General features: G+C 40.8%; 1 pseudogene; it reads right to left on the bottom strand.

Annotated features, from left to right (window-relative positions):
- Positions 1-4,458: 4,458 nt before the first annotated feature.
- LOC132828625 (Ig heavy chain C region, membrane-bound form-like) overlaps positions 4,459-10,631 on the bottom strand; it is a 136,250-nt pseudogene continuing 130,077 nt past the window's right edge.

Genomic DNA, 10,631 nt, shown 5'->3' with positions numbered 1-10,631 from the left:
AGAAGACCCAAGTCGTGGTCCACGCAGGCACCAACGACTAGGTAGGAAGAGAGATCGGGATTTAAGGCAGAAATTCAGGGAGCTAAGATGGAAGCTTAGAGCTAGGACGAACAGAGTTGTTGTCTCTGGTTTGTTGCCCGTGCCACTTGCTAGTGAGGCGAGGAATAGAGGAGATGGACACGTGGCTACAGGCATGGTGCAAGAGGGAGGGTTTTGGATTCTTGGTTAATTGCGGCTCTTTCTGGGGTAGGTGGGACCACTACAAGCAGGATGGTTTTCATCTGAACCAGAGGGGTACCAATATCCTGGGGGAAAATTCGCTAAGGCTACTGGGGTGGGTTTAAACTAATCCAGCAGGGGAATGGGAACCAAAATTCTTGTTTGAATACAGAAAAGGTGGAGGATAGGGAGGTCCAAAATCAAGTTTCAGAGAGGCAAGAATGGCACCAGCAAGCAAGAAGTTGGTTTGAAGTGTGTCTCCTTCAACACCAGGAGCATCCGGAATAAGGTGGATGAACTTGCAGCATGAGTTGGTACCTGGGACTTCGATGTTGTGGCCATTTCGGAGACACGGTAAAGCCAGGACAAGAATGGTTGTTGCAGGTTCCAGAATTTAGATGTTTCAGTAAGAACAGAAAAGATGGTAAAAGAGGGGGAGGTGTGGCATTGCTGGTCAAGGACAGTATTGCTGTTGCAGAAAGGATATTTGGGGACTCGTCAACTGAGGTAGAGTGGGCTGAGGGTAGAAACAACAAAGGAGAGGTCACCCTGTTGGGAGTTTTCTATAGGCCTCGGAATAGTTCCAGAGATGTAGAGGAAAGGATAGAAAAGATGATTCTCGAAAAGAGTGAGAGAGACAGGGTAGTTGTCATAGGGGACTTCAACTTTCCAAATATTGACAGGGAACACAATAGTACGAGTACTGTTGATGTTTTTTTTTGTCCAGTGTGTGCAGGAGGGTTTCCTGACACAGTATGTAGATAGGCCAACAAGGAGTGAAGCTACATTAGATTTGGTTCTGGGTAATGAGCCAGGCCAGGTGTTAGACTTGGAAGTAGGTGAGCACTTTGGTGATAGCGATCACAATTCTGTTATGTTTACTTTAGTGATAGAAAGGGATAGGCGTATACCACTGGGCAAGAGTTACAGCTGGGGGAAAGGCAACTCCGAAGCGATTAGGCAAGATTTAGGAAGCATACGATGGGAAAGGAAACTGCAGGGGATGGGCGCATTAGAAATGTGGACTTATTCAAGGAAAAGCTCCTGAGTGTCCTACATAAGTATGTTCCTGTCGGGCAGGGAAGAAACTGTAGAGCGTGGGAGCCGTGGTTTACGATGGAAGTGGAATCTCTGGTCAAGAGGAAGAAGAAGGTTTATGTTAGGATGAGATGTGAAAGCTCAATTCAGGCGCTTGAGGATTACAAGGTAGCCAGAAAAGACCTAAAAAGAGAGTTCAAAAGAACCAAGAGAAGATACAAGTATTCGTTGGCGGACAGGATCAGGGTAAACCCTAAGGCTTTTTGTAGGTATTTAAGGAATAAAAGAATGACGAGAGTAAGATTAGGGCCAACCAAGGGTAGTAATGGAAAGTTGCGTGTGGAGTCAGAGGAGATATGGGAATTACTAAACGAATATCTTTCGACAGTATTCACTCTAGAAAACGACAATGTTGTGGAGGAGAATACTGAGATACAGGCTACTAGACTAGGTGGGATTGAGGTTCACAAGGAAGAGGTATTAGAAATCCTGCAGAGCGTGAAAATGGATAGGTCCCCTGGGCCAGATGGGATTTAACCTAGGATCCTCTGGGAAGCCAGGGAAGAGATTGCCGAGCCTTTGACATTGATCTTTAAATCGTCATTGTCTACAGGAATAGTGCCAGAAGACTGGAGGATACTAAATGTGGCTCCCCTGTTCGAGAAGGGGCGTAGACACAACCCTGGTAATTATAGACCAGTGAGCCTTACTTCACTTGTTGGTAAAGTGTTGGAAAAGGTTATCAGAGATAGGATTTATAATAATCTAGAAAAGAATAATTTGATTAGGGATAGTCGGCACGGTTTTGTGAAGGGTAGGTCGTGCCTCACAAACTTTACTGAGTTCTTTGAGAAGGTGACCAAATAGGTAGTTGAGAGTAAACCGGTTGATGTAGTGTATATGGATTTCTGCAAGGCGTTCGATAAGGTTCCCCACAGTAGGCTATTGTACAAACTGCGGACGAATGGGATTGTGGGAGATATAACAGCTTGGATCAGTAAATGGCTTGCTGAAAGAAGACAGAGAGTGGTGGTTGATGGAAAATGATCATCCTGGAGTCCAGTTGCTAGTGGTGTACCGCATCGGTCGGTGTTGGGTCTACTGCTGTTCGTCATTTTTATAAACGATCTGGATGAGGGTGCAGAAGGGTGGGTGAGTAAATTTGCAGACGACACTAAGGTCGGTGGAGTTGTGGATAGTGACGAAGGATTTTGTAGGTTACAGAGAGACATAGATAAGCTGCAGAGCTGGGCTGAGAGGTGGCAAATGGAGTTTAATGTGGACAAGTGTGAGGGGATTCACTTTGGTCAGAGTAACCAGAATGCAAAGTACTGGGCTAATTGTAAGATTCTTGGTAGTCTAGATGAGCAGAGAGATCTCGGTGTCCAAGTACATTGATCCTTGAATCAGCACGGAACACCTTCTTCCACGTAGCTCTTTCTTGGATGAACAAACTCAAAACAGACTGACTGCTTTCAGTGAACATCCAGACTGCCAAAACCAAACCATTGGGAATTCCCATTAAACAATAGGAACTACAAAAAGAAAAGAGATGGCAGTAAATGGCAAAAATGCAATGGTGTACATGGAGAGATTTGTCAATTTACATAAATGTTAAAATGGAGAAATGAGAGTTCAAGTGTGTGTTATTGAATAATCTCAAATTGATTATTCCTATGGCTGTGACAAGCAGAATTATTGTTATGCCATTCATGACTCGTTTGACCCATCATTGGTAACAGTAGCAAATCATTCTTTGACAATGCAAAATTCGTTGCACTGAATAGTCGACTCATTCTGCTCCCTCATTTCTTTCAACAAATAATTTGAAATCAGCGAAGTATCTATATTAGATGACATTATATAATGAATCGGCGTTTGACATTCGATAGTGTTCGTGGTGTTACCAGTAAAGGTTCATAAACCTGTTTAATTTGAAGCTCTGGGTTTTAATAACGAGCGCAGTCAACACTGAAGACTTTGAATTCCTGAATATATGCGGCTGCATTCACAAATCTGATAGGTTTACTACATTAGTGATACAAAAATTATCCACGGATAGAGCTGGAGGAGTTTTGATTTTCAGTTCGTTCTGTTACTCTAAAGGAATGCCTATGTACATTTTTTTGCGACCCCAATGTGTGGGCAGCTCTCTAAGCTTCGATGCCAGACTCTGCATAGTGGAGAAAATACATTGTCTGTGTCCATTGTACTTTCATCAGCCCCTGACTGTTTCCATGGTGGTTTCTTTTAATCTTTTCGAACTGATTGATAGTACGGATTGTTTTTTTTCATGGTCACTTCAGAGAAGAGAAAGCAGATGCAATCCATCATACAAAGGTTTGTGCCAGCTATTAGCCAGATCAGAGCTTTTCTGCCAGCAATTACTTTAAGTGCTGCGATGCATGCAGCAGTTCAGAGATAAAGATAAAAACAGTCACTGCAACTTGTTTCCCCAATGAATTTTAGCAATGCATATGGAGATGTCACCTAACTTATTTTGTTCAGTGACTATGAGTAAAATTAATGATGTCTCTTGGAATTTAACATTCGCTATAGTAAAGAATCCTCCGGTTGGTACATTTGTGGCACTTCAAAGAGACTTCTTCATTTCTCGTTAGAAAATACATGCTCCACCAAGAGGCCTGGTATATGCAATTTATTACACAACTCTTGCAGCAATCGCTGTTCCTGGTAAAGTATTGCAGCAATTAGTCATTTTATGATCGAAAGTCGGGTTTTATTTCAATGTTAAATCGCTGGCATTCAGCTCTGATTATACACCTCGCAGGAGATTATTCACGGGAATAATACGGAAATTAGAGGACTAATTTATGAATGAAAGTTCATAAATGTACTTTGAAATATTGGGTGTAGATGAATGTAATGAATCGGATGTCGGTTAGTTCACAGTTACGTGGTAGAATCTGTTGCAGAATAACGTCAGTATTATCGGCTGAATCTGTGTACCAGCTGGGGCAGTTCTCTTTTGCACCCTTGCCATTCCCCCACCGCCTCCCCCCCCCCCCCCCCCCCCCGCGAAAAAAAGTATAAAACACGTGGTTAACAACGTTCGGGAAACAAGAAGAATATAAAGAATGAAATGCAATTATGTTACTGAATAACCTGGAAAATCAATGCTATTGACTTCAAGTTCGAGTTCAGACACCCAGTCATCATCTCATAATACACATTTTCATACTAAAACCTGCTGAGCATTTCCAGGAACTTCGCCTTTTGTTTCTGCTTAACAGCAACCGCAGTTTTTCCTGTTGTCACACGAAGTCTTCGTTTTACTGGTCTCCCACAGTTCAGCAATTGAGGCTGACGTTCAATATAATACGTTAAAAATCACAATGACTTCTTTTGGCGAAAACGGTCCTGGATTTGAGATCTGGGTGGGTGAATAGAGCTTTCTAGACATCTCCTTTGTGTAACTCAGCAGGAGAACAGATTCAAAGGATTGAATAGACTGGCCCTGTTCACTTGTAATTATCTTGTTTATTGTCTTTCAAACAAGCAGTTACCTTGAGCGTTTTGTAAAATGTAGCAACTGTCCTTCTCGCCAATACCAGCACCACTAGTTTTAGGAGTGTGAATGGAAGCTGATGATTTGCAACCTGATCTGCAGAATTAAGCATTGCATGTGAAAGTAACAAAACATTAGTTGATAGACATGAGTGTAGGAATAACATAGAAACGTAGGTAACAGACGTTTGCCTATGATTGATATACAATTGTTATTTTGCTTTTGTTGACATTTAAAACATTGCTCTCGATAAACAAATTATCGACAGCCATGCATTCGGAAGGGCTTTTTGCAGTATTATGATTGAAGTTACTTAATACTCTGCTGTCTTCTTAGACATAATATAAATGAACAACTGATTATGTAAAATACTGACTGCTGAAAATTGAATCTGATCTTAAAGATTGGAATTATTCATAGCAAATTAAATCTCAAAACATTCATTACAATAAAAGAAGAGATTGCAATCATTGCTTCATCTTTCCCAAAAAGATGCATCTTAGGGTCCCAAATGTCCTATTTTTTTTTTCTCTCGGTTCACATGCAAAATTTCCACTTATGGTTGAATGCTGAAAATTTCTCACCCCAGAGACCACATCCTAAAGACTTCTTCAAATAGGTTTTGAAAGTATTTGTGGCCTGGGTTGTGCATGAGGTCGTAGATTTGTTTGTTGAGCTGGTGTGGTTTTCTGCAGACATTGTGTCGTCTCGCATAGTGATATCGTCAGTGCATCTTTGACACAGTGTTGATGCTCAGTCCCACTTGGCAGTTACGTCTCTGTTTTTTGGAACTTCAAATTCTGTATCGTAGTGGTTTGTGTTTGGTGTCCAGTTCAATGTGTTTATTGATTCAGTTCTAGTTGGAATGCCAGGCTTCAATGAAGCCTCACGCATGTATCTGTTTTGCCTGAGCTCGGATGGATACATGGCCCCAGTTGAGTCTGTGCCCTTTGCATTCTGTGTGGTTGGAAATGAGAGAGTACTAATCGTGTCTGGCAGTCGTGAGTTGACGTTCATGCACCAGTACGGTCAGTTTTCTTCCTGTTTTTCCTATGTAGTGTTTTTCACAGTGCTAGCAGGGCATCTTGTGGATAACGTTCGTCCTGTTGGATGTGGGTGTTGGATCTTTAAACTTTGTGAGGAGCTGGTGAAAGGTGTTTACTGCTCTGTGGACCACAAATATTCCAAGGAATCTGAGTAGTCAGGTAATCATTTCTGACATTTCTTTGATTTACGGTATGGTCACTATCGCATCTGGTCATATAGTGTTTTCTTCTTTAGGTTAGTTGCATAAGTATGTGAGGATAGTAATTCTGGGGTAGCCGTTTCATTTAAATCCCTTGAACAGGTGTTCCTGTTGTGCCTTCTGGAGCAGTGTGTTGCTTCAGTGTGTTCTTGCTCATTTAAATTGTTTTCTAATGCAGTTTCGTTTGTAGGTGTTTGGATAGTTGCTGTTATAGTTCAGTATTTGATCTGTATGTATATTCTTCCTGTCCACACTGGTGTGGAGTTCACTGGTCGGTGTGCGTTCCACTAACACATTCAGGAAGATGAATCAGTTGTTGTTTTCTTCTTCTTTAGTGAATTTTCTTCTGGTGAGGATGCTAGTCATTTGCTAGTAGGATCCTTTCAGTTGTGTAAGTTCAGTGATGATAAAAGTGTCATCTGTACACCGGGTCCAGAGTTTGGGTTGGAACTTGGGGAGGGGTGGTCCGTTCCAAGCCTCGCATTACTGCTTCTGCTCTCAGCCTGATATCGGTGACCCCATTGGCATACCATTGATTTTTCTATAAACCTGTCCATTGAATATAAAGTGAGTAGTCAGGCATAGGTCCGGTAATTTTAACATGCTGTTCTTGTTGATGCTGCGGGTGTCATTGGGTATCCTAGTAACCAGTTTGCCCAATAATGTGGAAATGGTACTTTTGGCTATGTCGATGTCGATAGATGGAAAGAGCACTGTTACATCAAATGAATTCATTATTTTGTCATCCTCAACATCATCAGATACACCACAACAGAGGAAGACGAAATAATAATTCCACTTGATGAACCACACCAGCCTCGTGGTCAAATCTATGAGCTAAGCTCAATCGAATCCTTGCACCATTCATGGATCTTGGGTTTTTCACTTTTAATGCTCCCTTGTCATTTGAAACCGGAGCCAACCAACATGATCTCTTAATTCTTAATCTTCATTAGTTTCGATTTATGTGATAAACAGCTTCAATTTGCTCAAGCATGCATTTGAAACGATAATGCAAAAGATATGTGTTCTATCTTATCAGTCCTACAAAAGTCTGCAATTGTTTCACCTCAGATTGGTGAATTTGTTTTTTTGAAATGCTCACATATTCAGTATTGACAACGTATTGCCTTGTGAAAAAAAATAGATCCTCCATGAAATTTTATCAACCAGTGTCCCAGGGTTTTGATACTTATTAATAATGACATTTATGAAGACTATCCAAAACCATGAATATTCAAACAAAATTATTTTCATGTTTTCTGGGACAATGTTCACAAAAAAGACATAGTTGTTGGCAACAGCCAATGCATACTGGCTCAATTCTCTCAAAGATCTGTCAGCGGTTGAATCACCATGAATATACCTTAAATATATTTCATTCACTGAAATATGAATTTCAGAGGAATATTCCTAATATGAGTCACTGGACTCGGAATCAAACCCTGCTTCTCTCTCCATACATTCTGCAGCAATTACCATTTTTTCCTGTTAGTAATTTAAAATTGTTTTGAATTAAATTTCATTGTTAGTTTGTTGAACCTGAGGTAGTTTTAAAAATTAATTAGTGTAAATCTGACTGTAATAATTATTCATACTTCTAAGCACCACAAGAATAACAAGTAAAACTGTTGGATATTTTGATATATTTCTTTTTTATGAGATGATGTGTAGTCATAGAGCCATATGTCCTATATCACTGAGACAGGACCTTTGGACAAAACTGGTCCATGCCGACCAAAACTTCCAACTATGTTAACACCATTCCCTTGCACTTGGACAACATACTTCGAAAACTTTCCTATCCATTATTTGTCCAAATGACTTTTAAATGTTGTTAATGTACCAACCTCAACCACTTCCACTGGCAGTTTATTCATATGCATACCATCCTCTGTGTAAAAGAGCTGTCCGTCAGGTTACCTTCATTCTTTCCCCCTCACCTTAAAATGATGGCCCCTTGTCTGCAATTCACCAACACTTGGAAAAAGACTCAGGGCATTCATCATATTCATGTCTCTCATGATCTTATACACATCTAAAGATCAGCCTCGGTCTCCTACGCCCTAAAGAAAAGAAGTCTCAGTTTGTCCAGCCTCTTCCTATAACTCAGGCCGCTGAGTCCTGGCAGAATCCTTGTACATTTCGTCTGCACACTTTCCAGTTTAATAACATCCTTCCTCTGGCAAGATGCACAATACTCCGTGTGTGGCCTCACCAACATTCTCTACAACCACAACATAACTTCCCGACTTCGATACACAATGATGTCACCCTGAGTGATGAAGGCCAGTACACCAAAAATTTCTTCACTGCCCACTTTCAGAGAACTGTGAACATGAACTCCAAGCTACCTCTGTTCCACTGCACTCCTTAAAGACGTACCATTTGTCATGAAACTCCTACCTTGATTTGACTTTACAAAAGACGAAATCTCATGGTTATGTATATTCAATTACGCTTCCCATTTTCAGCTCACTTTTCCAGCTGATCAAGCTCCTGCTGCAATTTTTGATAACCTTCCTCATTGTCACAATACTGCCTGTTTTAGTGTCATCTGCAAACTTCTAATCATGCCTTCTACATTCTCATCCAAACCATTGACATAGATAACAAAAAGTAATGGGCCAATCACCAACGTACGAGACACAGGCCACCAGCCCGGCAAGCATTCTTCCACTGTTACCCTCTGCTTCCTACAATCAAGCCAATTGTGTATCCAATTTACCAGCTCTCCCTGAATTCCATGCATTCTCACTTTCCACAGTAGTCTACCATGTGAAACCTTATCAAAGGCCTTACTGAAATCGATATAGACGATGTTCACCGTCCTGCCCTCCTCAAACTTCCTGGGCACTTCATCAAACAACTATAACAAATTTGTGGGGCATGCTTTCCCATGCACAAATCCTTCCAGACTATTTCTAATCTAACTCTGTCTTTCAAAATGCATGTATATCTTATTTCTCAGAATCTTCTCAAGTAACTGACCCAGCACAGATGTTAGGCTTACTGGTCTATAGCTCCCAAGCTTTTGTTGCAGCCCTTCTTGAATAAAGGCATAGCATTCGCTAACCTCGATCTTCTACGATGTCACCTTTGGCGAACGATAACGTAAAAATGTCATCCTAGGCCCCTGCAAGTTCTTCTCCAGTATCTTGTAGAGCCTTAGAATATTTATGGTGAGGACCAGGAGATTTATTGGCATTCATACATTCTCATAAATCCAAAACCTCCTCTACAGTGATAGTGATTGTCCCCAAGAAATGACCATTAACTTCCTTACGTTCCCAAGACTTCATGTCATTTTTGGTATCAACACAGACGAGAAATATTCATTGATAATTTCACCTATCTCCTGCGGTTCTATACATACAAGCCCACTAAACTCCTTGAGCGGACATATTCTTTCTCTAGTTAATCTTTTTCCATTCATAGACTTAAACAGCCTCTCTGGATTCACCCTAATCTTTTGAACCAAGGCAATCTTGTGCCTCCTTTTCACCTTCCTGATTTCCTTCTTCAGAAAACTCTTGTATCCCCTATATCCATTCAATGATTCCCTTAATCAAGCTGCCTGTACGTAAGCCATACTTTCTTCTTTTTTCTTATCAAATCCTCAAAATCTCTCGTTATCCAGGGTTCCACATTCCTAACAAACATGTGCTTCATCCTCACAGGAACATATAGACTTTCAACTCGAGTTATCTCACTTTTAACGAGCTTGAATTAAAACAGTACTGATCACTTCAAATTTTGCAGCTACAAATTTTACGCATTATTACTCGTGTCAGTCTATCAGGTAACTTTTCTTATCTGTTTCAGCTAATTTAGTGGCTATCGTGATCCTGGCACGAGGAAGATGTGGTCTTTCCCTATGTATCACTCAGTACTTGTTGTCCATGGCAGTGATGGATCTCCTGGTCATTATTACTGCAGTGATAATGAATCGTATTCCTGGCATTTATTCGCCAGGAAGTTTTCTGTTAATTACTCCCTTGTGTAGCCTCAGCATTGCATTGATTCATGCAATGAGAGACAGTTCTGTCTGGTTAACGGTGGCTTTCACCTTTGACAGATTTGTAGCTATTTGTTGTCAGAAGCTGAAATTAAAATACAGCATTGAAAAAACTGCAACATTTGTTATAGGGTTTGGTTGTGCACTGGGATGTTTGTAAAGTGTTCCCTGGTATTTTCTACATGAGCCCATCTGTGTAATTGATAATATCCCCGGTATTGTAGACAGAAGGAAACTCGTTACACCTCAACAGCGTGGACAGTGTTTGATTGTTCTGATCGTATTTTAACACCCTGCCTCTCGTTCATTCTGATTATTTTGTTCAATGCTCTGACTGTCAGGCATATTCTCGTGAGCAGTGCTGCCCAAAGGAGACTGCGGACTCAGAATAATAGGGAAGATTCAACTGACCCAGAAATAGAGAACCGGAGGAAGTCCATTGTTTTACTTTTCGCTATTTCTGGAAGTTTCATTCTTTTGTGGATGGCTTACGTTGTGCAGTTCTTTTATGACAGATTTACAAATAATTACAACATCAAAAGCTTCAGTGACCCCAAGTTTATTCTGCAAGAAAGTGCAAA

Source organism: Hemiscyllium ocellatum, chromosome 27 (assembly GCF_020745735.1).
Source record: "Hemiscyllium ocellatum isolate sHemOce1 chromosome 27, sHemOce1.pat.X.cur, whole genome shotgun sequence".
NCBI classification, from domain to species: Eukaryota; Metazoa; Chordata; class Chondrichthyes; order Orectolobiformes; family Hemiscylliidae; genus Hemiscyllium; species Hemiscyllium ocellatum.
Note: the sequence above shows the minus strand (reverse complement) of the source record. Positions and strands in the feature narration are given on the sequence as shown.